At 41.0% G+C, this 15953-nt stretch overlaps 1 long non-coding RNA gene across 9 annotated transcripts in view; it reads right to left on the bottom strand.

Annotated features, from left to right (window-relative positions):
* Positions 1-15953, bottom strand: part of LOC139359923 (uncharacterized) — a 255904-nt gene that overhangs the window by 188080 nt on the left and 51871 nt on the right. The window lies entirely within an intron of this gene.

Below are 15953 nucleotides of genomic sequence, written 5' to 3'. Positions count from 1 at the left end.
CTTAACTCCATGAGGGGCTCACAGTACATCTCAGTTTACATTTGTCAGACAAATGTGTTCTCTGGGATGCCCAGGAATGTCTCCTTTCTCTATCCCGGATTGTAGACTCCAACCTTCTCCTCTTATAGTCAGACCTCCTCATTACTGCCCGACTCTGGCCTCTCAAGCCAATCATGGAGAAAATGCTAGGATATACCCTATTCTCTGTTTCTCTTCCATACACCCATAATCGTAGGAATGACAGAGAAAGCAATCTGTGCCCAGCCGTGTTGAGAGCTTGACATATATAGACTCATAAATTCACATAGCAACACCATTTTTTCCACATTTTACAAATAGAGGGAATGAGTGCTAAGGAGATTATTCATAGGCTGCAAAGAGGCTGATAGGAATCCACACGAGGTCTGCTTGACTCAACTCTTAGGCCAGTGGCTCTCGAGCTTGGACAGCATCAGAATCACTTGGAAGGCTTGCTAGAACACAGTTTCCTGGGCCCTATTTCAGAATTCCTGATTCAGTGGGTCTAGGGCAAGGCCTGAGAATGTACATTTCCAACAAGTTAGGTAGTGATGCTGCCACTGCTGCTGCCCGGGGATGACTCTTTGAGAAATACTAAAATCATCGTCCAATGGGAGACAAGTTCAATTATTGACTATTTTTGCTTTTTTTCTTCTTGCATTTTGAAAGAACCAAGTTATTTTCTAATCGTGTTCTACAATTCATCCTCAAGTATGACACTAAAAGTGAAATTCTTATTAACCAAGTGTTGTGATCTTCTCCAGAATCAAGGACAGGATAGTGAAGAAATTTCTTGTAACTTAACTAAGAGGTCTAATTATAGCAGAGGTTAACCAACCTTTAAAACAAATAAAGAAATAAATAGCAGAGGTTAGCCAACCTTTAAAAGAAATGCAGTTTCTTGAGTTGTAATTATTCTACATATTATAAAATGTGGAAAGTTATGGGGTGGGGGAAGGAGGACTAGAGGCTTGCATTCCTTAGTAATGAACTACAGAAGTAGTAAAAGCCCAAGTTAGAGTATTTTTTCCAATCTTTTACTCAATAAATATCCTGTCTCCAAAGTATCACAAATTCCAAATTAGCAGTGTGTGGATTCATGAAATCCATTCATTTCTCCATTCATGCATCCCACAAACATTTATTGAAGCCTCCATTCCATGCCAGCCATCTGCTGGGTGCCTGGCCAGGGGAGGGACATGGAGAGTAGGCAGTTCTGGGATGTTGATGTTAAGAGAAATAAGATACAGGCCATATCCTCGAAGAGCTCACAGGACAGTGGAAGGTAAAAGTCATAAAGCAGATGTGTGAGACTGCGCATGTGAGTGGAAAGTTGGATAAGGGGTTTCCAGACAAAGGAAATAGTGTATATTGATGGAAGCTGTAGTGGACTGTGTTGGTGCTACAACCAAATCCTCTGTTCCAGGCCATACCATTCATTCCCTAGTTGCTGTGCTGACTGCTAAGGGCTCCATGTTACCTCTTCTTAGCCAGCTAGAGCCACTTGCCAAGGAGGTCACAATATCCCCCTACCCAGAAGGCAGTCCATTGACTGACTGTTTAACACAGGACTACTTCAGGGTAAGAGTCCTCTCCCAGCTGGACCAATTATTTGATGTAATTCTTACTCCAGAGCTTTTGCTAACATTGAGCTAGAGCTAGACTACAGCGGAGGCCACATACTTGTTTAGTTCCTGCCCTGACCTCTTCTTCTCCGTAGCTTCTTTCCTACTGAAAGCACATCCTCAATAAATCATGTACCTCAACCTAGCTCAGTCTCTGCTTCCACAAAGGAGGTATAGTGGCTAACTGCATGGCCTCTGGAGCCACATATCTGCTTTTGTCATCCTGGGTCTGACACTTGCTAGTTGTAGGATTCCAGGTAAGTTACTCATCCTTGACTAGAGTTACCAATAGGAACCCAATAGAAAAGATGCATATATTTACCAGTAGGTACAGCAGGCAGGTCCCCCAATCCCCATCTTTTCTTTCCCCATCCCTTTTAAGGAGCACCATTGTGTCTATGAACGTGTACACACATGTACACACACACACATAGGCACACAAACCAGCCAAAATAAAAAACAACAGTATCAACCAAGTGGCTTGAGGACCCACCACATGGATGCCCTCTCCCTAAAGACTTAAAATTTAGACTCTGAAGTGCATTCTGAATCTGATCTAGTATTTTGTAACTCTCTGAAATGTCCATCCTGGCCTTCAATCAATGTACTCTCGGATAGGCCTCTAAGACCCATCTGTGTCAGTTTAAAGGCTTTTAGAAACAAGTAGTAAAAACAGCCGGGCATGGTGGCTCACGCCTGTAATCCCAGCACTTTGGGGGGCCGAGGTGGGCGGATCACGAGGTCAGGAGATTGAGACCATCTTTGCTAAAATGGTGAAACCCCGTCACTATTAAAACAATACAAAAAATTAGCCAGGCATGGTGGCAGGCGCCTGTAGTCCCAGCTAGGCGGGAGGCTGAGACAGGAGAATGGCATGAACCCAGGAGGCGGAGCTTGCAGTGAGAGGAGATGCGTCACTGCACTCCAACCTGGGCGACAGAGCGATACTCCATCTCAAAAAAAATACAAAAATAAAAAAATAAAAACAAACTAGCTTAAGCAACAGGATAAGACATTTTTTTGGTATCACACATACTGTCCAGAACTAGGGCAGATTCCAGGACTAGCTGATTCAGTGGTCAATGATGTCAGCAAACCCTTGGACTTTTTTCCATTTTTCTACACTGTTATCACCAGTGTTGGCATGTGTTACCCTCACGACGTGACAATGAGGAGCACTGAACTTCTGTGTTCCCACTTGTGAGCTACAGTCCTTTCTTTTCATCTTTGTGACCTATCCTAGGTCATGTGTCCACTCTGAACCAATAACAGTTAGCAAGAAAATGCCATGGTCTGCTCAGATTAAACAAATCAAGGCTTGCCCCTAGAGCTGGGGATGGACAGGAGGCAATACAGCAGCTTGACCGAGAAGCCAGAACACAGGGACTCAAATCATGCCTGTGACACTTACTAGTTATATGGCTTTGGACATATCATTGATTTATCTGTTTCCTTATCTGTATAATAGATATAGCAAGATGCCAACTTTGCAGGGTTGTTCTGATGATTAAATGAGTTAATAGATGCCAGGCACTGTGAACACTACTTGGCCATGCACATGGCATGCACAAATGTTAGCTGTCACACTATTGTGTTGTGTCTGAACAAAACTGGGTGCTGACCCTGCAATCCCATTACTGGGTATATACCCAAAGGGTTGTGAATCATTCTACCATAAAGACACATGCACACGTATGTTTATTGCAGCACTATTTACAATAGCAAAGACTTGGAATCAACCCAAATGCCCATCAATGATAGCCTGGATAAAGAAAATGTGGCACATATACACCATGGAATACTACGCAGCCATAAAAAGAATGAGTTTATGTCCTTTTCAGGGACATGGATGAAGCTGGAAACCATCATCCTCAGAAAAATAACACAGGAACAGAAAACCAAACACCACATGTTCTCACTCATGAGTGGGAGTTGAACGATGAGAACACATGGAGACAGGGAGGGAAACATCACACACTGGGCCTGTCGGGAGGTGGGGGGCAAGGGGAGGGAGAGCATTAGGACAAACACCCAGTGAGTGTGGGGCTTAAAATCTAGATGACGGGTTGACAAGTGCAACAAATCACCATGGCACATGTATACCTATGTAACAAACCTGCACATTCAACACATGTATCCCAGAACTTAAAGTAATATAATAATAATTTTTAAAACCCTGGGTGCCAATAGGAAAGACAGGACAGCACATGTTAGCTAGGTGACTGGCAGTGTCTGCTGTGCTATCTCCTGTTCAGCTCAGCATTCTGAGTCCAAACATCCTGACCATGTGGATAAGGTTTAAAAACCACTTTGTTTCTGAGATGGTTCTTGGCATTCAAAGTACCACCAAGCATTTGGAAATTGTAGCCTTGAGCCCTATTCTCAGTAATATTATCTCTCACCTGAGCTCCACCTGTAGCCCATCATTACGTTTCTCTTGAGTTTGGGTGGGGGTGTCAGCTCCAGGAGACGCTACCTCATAACAGGGGTGCCGGGACCCACCTGTCTGCTCGTCTTTCAGGGATGTGCCACCATGAAGAGGTTGTACTGGGCAGGCCCGGTTTGGTTTCGGAATCTATGAGAAGACAGACTGAGCTAATCATATGGTGCCATGATAGGCCCTGAAGAGAGAAACCCTTTCACTCTGGAGCTGTAGAGGCAGGAGTCAGCATCAGGCTGCCCCAGAAGAATGTTAGAGACAAGAAAAGTCAGGACTGATTAATTATGGAGATAAAAGTATCAAGAGATGGTGGAAGTACTTCCTGGTGAGGCTGTTTGTAATGCCCAGTTTAGTTCACTGTCCGTAGCAATCCTCAAGCTGGGGAACTGTGCATGGGGACACTGGAATGGGTTTGAGATGGTTGCTGAATTCCTTACTAATATGCGTGTGTATGTGTGCCTAGGTATCTGGACTTTGCTAGTAGAAAGAAAGGCTTCCAAGGGAATCTCAAATTTGGGATGTCCAAAAGAGGTTGAAATCCACCGCACTGGAGTGATCTCCCTACATAAGGAAATTAACCACCTCACTTCTGTGTTCATTTATAGATGACTTCTCACCTTCAACAAGGATATGTTAGCAAGTTAGGTATCTCAGGTCCAATAACCCACCAACCAGAAGTCAAGGAAGCTCACTGCTAGGCACCAACATGGGTCTATGTTTTGCATAAGGGAGAATATTAGTGAGACACCTGATTTATGTGGCCACCCAGAGTCCCGTTTCTCACTCAGGAAGGCTCAGGATTCTACCCACCAATCACCTGGAATAGCTACTCAGGTGTGGTTGCCTGGGCATCAGAATCCCTTACCAGCTCACACCCAGATAAATACAGAGATGGATAGTGCATATTTAGGAAATTTATTAGTAATTTGGCACAGTAATTTTATAACTACCTAATCTAATAGTTTTTAAATGGGACTTGTATTTTGTATGTCTTGTAGGTTTCATTTTTTTCTAATTATGTTGGTTGTATTTTATAAAATTATTATTAGTCTAAAGTGCATACAAAATTGTTTTTTAAAAAAACTAGTCTTTATATAGTTTGGGAAGGATTAACCCAAGGAATCTTCACCAGCTTCCGGGTTCCCACTCCCACATCTGTTGGCCGCTGTGTGGGGGACAGCGGATAGATGAGCCTGAAGTAGAAATGCAAAAGTGAAATTTCTTTAAAGGCTCCTATTAACTTGAAAAGTCATAGAACTTGCACCTCATTCTAAAATATATCAAGTTTTGTTTTAATATAAAAATCAAGGTTTTTTTTTTCATTTGTTTATTTTCCTTCAAGATGTCAAATAAAATTTTAACTCCAAGAAGATGCACAAAGAGTTGTTAGTTAGTTGGTTAGCTACCTAGTTAGTTAGTTAGTTAGTTAGTTAATTACTTTTGCCCTGCAGTTTTAAGTGCCTTTAGAGACATCACCATATCCTCCTGGGGAATGGCAGTATTTGTTATTTTGTGAAACAGCTTTGCAGAAGATATACAACAGCATTTAGGTCTCAATTTCAGATTTAAAAGTAACTTATACTCTTATAATATAGCAGTCAGTGTAGCCTTAATATATAAGAGCAAACTCTTATATAGCGTTTATTATGTGCTAGGGAATGTTATAGGCGCCTCTTCTACATCAGCTCATATAGTCCTGAAAGCACTCCTTTGAGACAGGTGCTATTAATATTATTGCCATTTTATAGGTGCAATACTGATGCACAGGGATGCTAACTCTCTTGCCCAAGGTCGCACAACTAGTAAGTAGGTGGTAGAGCTCAGATTTCCACCCAAGCAGCCTGGGTCCTGTTCTTGCTTAGACACTGGACTGAACTTCCTGTAGCCTTCCAAATGGGGCAATCTCAGAGGCTGTGTCAATTCAATAAACTACTAGCTGCATGAAGATAATGCATTTGACTGAGGACCAAAGACTTATAGGGAAGCCACAGTTACACAAGGTTCTATGCTAGACTCTGCTTGGATTAAATTGATTAGGTTCTGAAAATGCAAAATAACTTTTAATGCACATTTTGCTCCACATTCTGCTACCTAAGTGATAGTCTCGAGTTGAGTTGAAGTGGAGAAGAATTGTGTTTGGGACTGTCCAGTTCAAGGCACCCTGGCTAGAGCAATTTGCTGGAAAATTTGGGGGCAATTTTATAGCCACAAGTAGACCCCATCAATTCCACTACATTTTTTGGCCATGCCTTATTTAGTCATGGCTGTAAAGATTCAGCCTTTGTGAATTATCCACACGCCAACCCACATCAGCATTCGATTTGGTGTTTCACGCATCCCATTTGGTTTTGAAATTAGTTGAAGAGGATGCTATTTAGGGGCCATGTGAAAAAATATATAATCTGTCTTGTGCTTACGAAAAAAAAAATTGCTGTGTTCTGATTAACTACACGTGACGTTGAGATATATCCCTGTGAAAATGACCTCCATTTGCAGCCTGATTTTGATTTGCAGGCTGTGGAATTAAATTCCACCTCATTGGTTTTATGTTTCTCTCATCGTTTGTCCATTCATTCACCAAATATTTATTGAGCACCGACTATAGCCAGACCCAATGCTAGGTGCTTGTGTGGAAGAAGAGGCGGAGACTACTCAATGATGAATAAGACACAGTCTCTGCCCTTGTGAAGTTCATGGTTTTGTTAGAAAGACAGATGTATACCCACATAATGATAGTACAGGGTATGTACAAATACCAGGCCAACACCTATCACAGATCCCAAATTAATTCATTGTCTAATAGCTTGGTTACTTTGGTTAAGGAAAATACCAGTTTACACCGCCTGCGAGTTAGTAACTGAACTATTATTTATTATTTGTCTACCCTGAAAATGGAAATAATTGGATGCCTGTAAGGCTGACTTCAGGATGTTGAGTACAAGTGGTAACATTTGTCTACTGGATATACTCATGTCAGAAACAAAGCCAATAAGCAAAAACCAGGAAGCATTTCTCTAATGCACCTGCATTTACCCCATTTGCCCCCAACTTCACAAAACAGTTCTATATCTATAACAGAATTGCCCTGTGGCAACAGTCTCTGAAGATGCGCATTCTCATCTAGGGAGAAGTTAAGTGACTTGTCTAAGGCCTCCCAGCTAGCTGACAGTAGAAGAGAGCCCCTGAACCAAGTCTTCTTCTTCCAAGAGCTGTGTCCTTTCTGGTTCGTCGTGCCATCCTAATCATTTATTGAACACCTACTGTACATTCAGTGTTAGACTCACTGTATGATTGGACGGCATGATTTTAATATCCAGATGCTGAGTCTTCTAGCTCACCTGGCCAGTCATTTTATGAATATTGGTTAAGAGGCTACTCTATACCCAAGACAGGAGTGGCCGTTACATTACCACTCGTGATGAACCCATTAAGGAAAAGCAGAAGCTTCCAGAGTCAGCTCTCTGTGGTGCACTCAGAGCGCTTCCTTGCCTTCCCGGCCTCACAACTTTAATGTTTTCCTTCATTTATTAACCCAAATGGTTCTCTGGAGCCATGGGGGATGGTCAAACAAGATAAAATAAAACAAAGAAACACCAACTTTATTTTTTTCCCTTTTTTTGTTACTGGTTTTGACTTAAATGGAAAACTCAACTCAGCTTTTTGAAAGTCAGAGTGGCCTTTGTGTTTGGAAATTAACTTTTTACATCCCCCAGGGGGTAGTTATTACTCACTGGATACTTTTAAATTTAAATGTGATCAATTAATTGATGGTAAAAATTATATTATGTAAATGCAAATTCAGAATTGAGTTTGGTGTTCACAGTGGCCTGAAAACATTTTAAAAGGTCAGGTTAGGCCTGAGGAAATTGGAAGTTTTAGTTCCTGCTATTAAAAAAGAGAAAAAAAGAACAAAAGAAAGAAAAAATGAGTTTGCAACAAACTCAGTAATGAAGACCAGAATTGTTTTTTTCTTTTCTTTTTGACAATGTTATCACAATCTGTTATCGCAATCTAACTGTACCATAGAAACTTCAATGTAAAGGAATCAGGCGAGCTTTTTTGTTCAACTCTTTTTGTTAGAAATCCTACTCTACAAGCCTTATCAAGCTTATAAAGCTCATAAACACTGGAACCCCAAACAACTTCAGAAGATAGAAAGACAAAATCTGGGAGAGAAAAAAAATAAAAAAGAATGGTGATAAAATGAAATTGAAGAGGGTTACACAAAAGACTCTGGAGCCATTAATTTTTATAGCTGATGCAGCTACTAATATTTTATGAGGTTTGGAAATATGAGTATAAAAAGCACCCTAATATCTGCCCTTGCTCTCTTTCTGTTGTTGTTGTGATACAAAGATAAGCCCCTCGTATTTGTACCTTGAAGATGGCCTTATTACAGTTAAATATTCTAATGGCAGAAAATGTTCTGTTTCATTGGAATCTTTCCAAGTCAATGTTTTCATTTTTGTTTAGTTTGATTTTCCACCTTTTCCAATGGAAATTCATGGACTCCTTTATATGCCATTTCTTTCCCATGTTCTTTTTTTTTTTAAATTTCTTTCTTTTAACTTATCAGATCTTATTTCCAGTTAAATCGCAGCAGGGTTTATGTTTACCAGCTTTCCTGGACCGTACTGTGTGCGATGTCTCCATTTAAATGTAGATTTTGACTTTACACTGGGGAGGTAGGTGAGAACCTTTCTGCTGCAGAATTAACATCAAGGTGAAAATATAAACTCAAAATAGATGCTATGTTTCCATAAGTAAAGCTGCGTAAGTCCAGTTTGAGTATTCTGAGCCATTTATTCACAAGTTCCCTTGTACTCCACAGGGGAAAACATTGTACAAGTCAGATCTATATATTTATTGAGGCCACAACACAAAACTTTAGGTCAAGGAAATCAAATGCTGAAGGGTAGCCCAGAAACTATTATAGACACTCATCCAAATGCAGCCCCATGACCTTTGGAATTAATGATAAATAGGACTAAGAGGACTAACTGTTCACATCTCTTTTCCTTGTTCAGGAGCCAGTTGCACTATGAAGAAATGGAATACAAAATATATACTCTAAATAAAGCTTAATCAAGTGCAGAAAATAATGCATTTTGAATCATAGCCCCAACCCACACACATTTTTTTTAGATTAACTGTGGTAGATATCTATGAAATTCATTTTAAAGACAAAAAAAATAACATTTTGCCCTCTGCCTTTTGCCCCATTTTATTGATAGGCCATTAAAGAGGGCAGGGAGAGAAATTAAGTATCCATATTTACATCTAGATAACTTATACAGTGTTTTTTCTCAGCTATTCATGGACCAACCCTATTCCCAAATGATGTAGATGTGGAGCTTTTAGCACCATCCAAATAACTTAGTGAAAAAAGTATGTAACTTTGTTGAGAGCTCTCCCAAAAACCTGCACCATTGAGCCTATAAGTAAAATTGTCCTTATAGAAGCATATATTTTGATTGAGTTTATCAAAAACGTAGTGCCCTACTTCTCCTAATGCCTCAAGTAGAACCCTAATCATTACATGGGGAAATGTTTTCCAACCTAACTTATAAAGGATATTAGTCCATTGTCATGGTCAAAACCATGTGGTCTAAAACCACTGTGTGTCCTCTGGACTCCAGTTTGCCCATTTGTAAGCTGAGAATAATAGTAGTACTTATACCATGAGCTATTTGAAGAATAATGTCATTTAATGCAGGAAAAGGGTTGAGAACAGTGTCTGGTACAGATAAACACCCAATAAATATTGGATATCCACTCACACATACACATGGATATGTGTAGATACAGAATTCTCTCTTGAAGACTTCAGGAGCCAGAGAGAAAGGAGTGGCTCTAACTAAAGTCAAGTATCATTTACTTTTCTGGAAATCTCGATTATAGGGATGGGGAAGAACTTCCACAAACTGTAGGCTAGTGATGACTAAATGGTAGGAAAGCAAGTTCAAAAGCAGCAGACCCTGGCATAAACAGGGGAGGAAGAAGACAAAAAGATTTTAAAGAGGGCCCCCAGGTGCCTGACTTAGCTCACAGGCTCCAGGATCTCTGGATAAATTCAGGGCTAAAAAACTGAAGATGCCCTTACCACTTTGACAGCATGACCAAGAATGCCATCCTTTGCACCTCATCTGGTCTAAATACTTAGTTTACAAATGCATGTTGCTCAGTATCATGTGTTATAGATGCTTTATGTTTATTCAAGAACTCAGTTTCCAGACATGCGGTTTACCGCAATAGACAGCTGTTGATACTCTGATCCCATGAGCATTATAATATGTTTTAAAATTGCGACACTTTTAAACCAGATGTTCTACATAAATTGTACGCAGGGGGAAAAAAGAGAGAAAAAAAAGAAAGAAAGGGGAGAAGGAAAAAGAGGACAGGCAGATCTGTCAGTTGGCAAAACACCGGAGTTCCTCAAGCTTACAGAAAATTCACAGCAAAACTAAAGTGAACCCCGTAAAGCTTGTTCTGGGTTTTCTTCTGCAGAAAAGATTAAAGGAAAATTGTTTTAGCAGAAAGAAAGCTCCATCCTCAGGAAAGACAAGCAAGGGAACAGGAGCTAAGGGAAGGTCAGCCCCTGGCTCTGCTGTGGTTCTGAGGTTCTTGTCTCCAGCTGTTTTCCAGGATACGCAGGGTATGCACTGAGTACTTCACTGGTTCCTAATCTCTTCTGAGGTCCTATGTGTATTGCTCAATTTTACAAACAGCCTCTCCACTTCTCTCCCAAGAGTTCCTTTCAGTTGGAACAGAGGCTTGTAGGGTGCATCATTGTAGGTATATGTTGTGCAGTCATGTTGTTAAGAGGGGGCCCTCTGGCCTTAGACTACCTGGGCTCTAATCCTGACTCCATCTCTCAGTGAGTGCCCATGGGTATATTACTTCATCTAAGTCTCCGATGTCTCCCTCCATAAAATGGGACCGTGATGTCAGCTTCCTAATAAGGAAGCAGAAGCATTTAGCATAGCGCTTGATGAACTTTGAACATTTCATATATTCTAGATACTTTATATGTAAGACCTTTTTCCCAATTCAAACTACTTCAGGCTAACTTGCTTTGAGAGGAATTTGGCATTTTTACTTCTTCTCTGGAATAACTGTAAAATTTCGAGTATCCTCAAGTCATTCCTGGAAGTCATGATTCCACCCAATTGTAAATGACCAGTTTGGAGAGAAGTGGAGTGGTAGCATGCGGTAATGGAAAGGCGGCACCATCAGACAGATCTGGGTTCTCACCCAGGATCTGCACTTTGCAAGCTATGTGGCCCTGTTCAACAGCCTCAGCTGGTCAGGCCCTGACTTTCCACTTGAATTCTTAGGAATACCTTTTCATCTCAGAGAGGGTGTGAAATTAAAAGGAACCAATTCAGGTTAAGTGTCTTGCATACAGTAGACATTCAATCAGTTTTATTTCTCTTATTACATCATCTATATGGCTCCTGAAAATAGGTTTTTGTATATTTATCAAATAACTTCTGCCCAAGTACAGAATTTATCAAATTATATTTCTATTTGCTCATATACCTCCTCTGCAAAAAAAAATCAATAAAATAAACAAATGCAAACAAAAATAATAACAAAGCAAAAGCATCTGAGCAAAATAAAACAAAAGCTTTAATAGGTGTACACTGATCCCTGCTTACCTCTCCAGTCCAATCTCATGATTCCACCCCATCCCAACCTCCGACTCAGCCACCCTGAAATGAGCCACCTCTGTCAAAACATCTCCATCTCCTTCACCCTTGGTCTTTGCACTTCCTGTCACATTTTGGCCTCACACACTTTTCACCGTTCATTTCTCAGCTTAGACTTCAGTTCTAGAAAGGTTTCTCCAATATTCGGCTCATTCCTTTGTGTTCTCTTAATACTTAGTTCTTACCCTCATCCCAGCCCCAAGTTCACTCTTTTCCCATTTAGTTGTCTCTCTTGTTGGACTAGAAAACATTTGAATGCAGGGGTAGTGTCCTGTTCACCATGTTACCTTAGTATCCAGCACAATTCTGTTCCTAGAGAATTGAATAAATAGTTGGTGAAGGTATAAATACATAAGTGTGCAGATTGAGGGTTGGATGGATAGGTGGGTGGATGAGTGGGTAAATTAATGATAAGAGGGAATGGATGGATAGATGGATGATTGGATAGATAAGTGGATAGATGGATGGATGGATGGATAGATGGATGGATGAGTGGATGGATGAATGGATGGATAGATGGGTAGATGGATGGATGAACGGATGGATCAATAGATGAGTAGATGGATGAATGCATGGGTGGATGGATGGATGGATGGATGGATGGATGGATGGATGGATGGATGGCTGAATGGATGGATAAATGAGTGAGTGCATGGATCAGTGGATGGATAGACGGATGGGTGGATGAATGAATGGATGGATAGATAAATGACTAGATGAATGGATGGACAGTAGATGGATGGAAAGTAGGTGAATGAATGGATGGGTGCATGCAAGTATGGGTAGATGGATGAATGGATGGCTACATGGGTATATGGATGCATCAATGAATCACTTAGGACTGGAAAAGTGAGTCTCTGACATCAGCTACATTCTCTGCAGTTTAGTTGTAAGGTCTGCCAGCTGAATGTGGCCAGGAAATCAACGATGATAGTGAATTGACTATGTGATCATATCTTTTCTTTGTGGTAACTTTATCTTTCTGGTAAGTTCTGAAGTCCCCCGTGTGGCCTACTAGGCTGTCACAGGTCAGCTTTGTTTACTTCTCCAGCCTCATTTCACATACTGGCTGTCTTTTTCTCTGTGCTGCAAGCTGGATAACATTATCCATGCTCCTCTTCATCTGTGAGGTCTCCTTGACTACCATCTCTTAGCCATATCCTTCTTCCACTTTTGCCCACCTGACTCTGACTCATCCTTTTGGGCTGAGCTTCAGTGTAGCTCCTCTAAGTGAGTTTTTCTTGACCTGCAACCACATTCTCTCTAAGTCTCCAAACTGAGTCAGGCCTCTCTGTTGTTTGTGCTTACACCCGCTTCTCATGCTCAACATAGCAGTTATCACAATTCTAATTATGTGGGAATTGGTGTGATTATTGGTTTAACGTCTGCCTCCTCAACTGCAGTGTGAACTTGAAGGGCCAAATTGGTAGTATTCACTGCTGTAATCCCAGGGCAATTCTGGGGTCTGGCAGAGTATGTGCTTAAGAAATAACTCTTATCATTGAAATTAATATTTCAGGAGTAGGGGCCCATGAATCCCGTAATACTGTTTCTAAAATGCAGAACTGGTAGTAGGTGGCATGAATTAATATAAACATACCAGTAGTTTATAGCACACGTCCACCTGGTCAGTCAAATGTGATTGGTTAGTCACGGGGATGGCTAATACATGAAATATGAAATCTCAGATTTCATATTAGTTTTTCAAAGAGGTCCACAATAGATCTCCACCTTGGAAAAATGAAGTGAAGATCCACCGCTCTGGAGTCTGAGAAGAGCCCATATTATGAAAGATTCTTGAAAACTATCAGGACCCCTGTCCATAGTCCTAGACAATGTTGAGGTTTGTGTTTTCCATCTGTGCCAGATTCCCCCTGACACAAGCATCCTTCACAGCTGTATGTTACACATGAAGAATATTCTGGGTCACTTGAAGTCATCAATGATTCATGCCTGTGGAATCAATCTGTCACCAAGAAAGACATACATGGAACAGAGCAATGTGCATAACAGATTCCCTCCTTCAGGGGAGAAACTCTCCAAAATGTATGGGGGAGAAACAGACCTTAGTGGTCCACAGGACAGATGTGAACATCAACCTCAGCCGTCACCAGGGTGTCAGGAGGAAGGAGAAGAGAGGGAGAACCAAGCAGCTAGCTCCTTTTAGAATGAGAGTATGCAACCCTAGGGTGACTAGATATCCGGTCACACAAGTCACAGAAAAGAGTCAATGACAATAAGGCAGCAGGTGTTGTTTACTATGTGCCAGACACTGTGCTCAGGGTTTGCCAGGCATTCTTTATCCACTATTTACTTAAATTCTTACAACCACCCAGTGAAGGTTGGTACTGTTATTATGCCCCTTTGTGTAGGATCAAACAGAGCCTTCCTTCTTTTAATAATGGGGAAATAGAAGCAGGATGAGATTAAAGGTCTTGCCAAAGGCTACATAGCTACTAAGTAAGTAGCAAGACATAATTTGAATCCATTTCTGTGCAATACTAAAGCCTATGATCTTTCTTCTGTCTGCTATTATGTCTTGACCCATGCCAAAGTTTCTGAAACTCAGAGAAAAAGGAAAGCTTTCTGGCAACTCAGCAAAGGCAATTATGAACAAACCCAGACTGTGCTTGGTAAATGCATATGTCTGGCTGGAGTGGACCGTGAGTGTTGGGGAGGAAAGTCAAGCAGGTTAGAAAAGGCTGACTTGGTCATGGAGCATCTCAATACTTAGAGATGAGCTCTAGCTTCCATTCTCTTTGCAACATGGAGCCCGTGACCCGTTCTGAGTAGTAGTATAGTTTGTTAAGAATTCTTTTTTGGATTGAATTGTTGGAAGAGGGCGGAGGCAGGGAAGCCAGCCAGAAGGCTGTGCAACGACTTATTTGAGTAGCCCCAGACTCATCTTGTTATCCTTTCACAGAGAAACCCCTGTAATTGCCCAAGACATTGGCACCAACTCCTCACCAAGACATTCAAGGCCATCTCCCTCTTTAGCATTTTCTAATGGCTCTCCCACCACTTGACACTTTAGACCACTGATCTTCTAAGTGTTCTGATTAGCTATATCCCTGCCCAACTGAAGAGCTTCATACAAGCTGTCCCCTTTCCTCTAAAATACTCTCAAGGTTCTTTAGAGGACCAACTCTTATCTGTCTTATGAATCCTTCCAGCTGCAACATCAGCTCTGCTTCCTCTTTGGGCATCTTTCTGACCCTTCCCTTCCGGATGACCCTCTTCTATGTGTACCTGCAATATCTTGACTTTTGTTTTCACCTCATTTATCATCACTGTATTAGTTAATGAAATAAGCATGCAGTTACCTCATTAACCTCCCACCACCCCATCGCTCTCTCTCTCTGTATTTCTTGAAGCTTTATGATGTCAAGGATGATGTCTCTCTTTTACATTGTCATGTCATCTCTGCTTAGCACAATATTTGTTTAAAGAATGGATGAATGTGGTTAGAATTCAGAATGCTCAACCTGAAATTGTGGAGTGGGAAGAAGTGGGTTTTGATTGGGATGAAGTGGGTTTTGATCAGGCTGAGTGAAAAGAGGAAGGATATTGAGTCTGGGCTTGGAGCACAGCCTCTTATTCCACAGTCAGCTATGGTCAGCTGCCAATCTCAGCAGCAGGAAGTAGAAACATAGTGATTAGCAATTAATTCACTCATTAAACTAGCCAATTATATGAAAGGGAGAAAGAAACACCCATGGCATGTTGCTAGCAGAAGACACCTCCAATCACAACTACAGCCATGTCTATATGCTTTTTGGTCTCTTGTCTATCTTAACTGACATAGTGAGCCATGTCGATAGCTCCATATTTTTGTGGTAGGAGGAGGCATGTATGAGTTAATAACAACATGAAACAGCCAAATTGTCTCTTCCCAAATGTCCAAATGAAGAGACACTTTCAAATCCAATGGAGGAGAACAACATTTCTTGAGTTGTTGCACGATAAAAAAAAAAAAAAAAAAAAAATCTGTCTGTTACATTTGCATTCGAATGGTGAAATGACTGGCTATAAATTTTAAGTGTAACATTTTGTTTCTCTGAGGGCATTTTACACAATGTCCCACTGTCTTCTAGTATTGAATTATCACTCACATAAAGTCTGAAACCAGTCTAATTTTTCTCTCCTTATAGGTGACTT

This window comes from Macaca nemestrina, chromosome 18 (genome assembly GCF_043159975.1).
Source record: "Macaca nemestrina isolate mMacNem1 chromosome 18, mMacNem.hap1, whole genome shotgun sequence".
Lineage (NCBI taxonomy): Eukaryota > Metazoa > Chordata > Mammalia > Primates > Cercopithecidae > Macaca > Macaca nemestrina.
The sequence above is the reverse complement of the archived record's forward strand: the minus strand, read 5'-3'. Positions and strand labels throughout refer to the sequence as shown.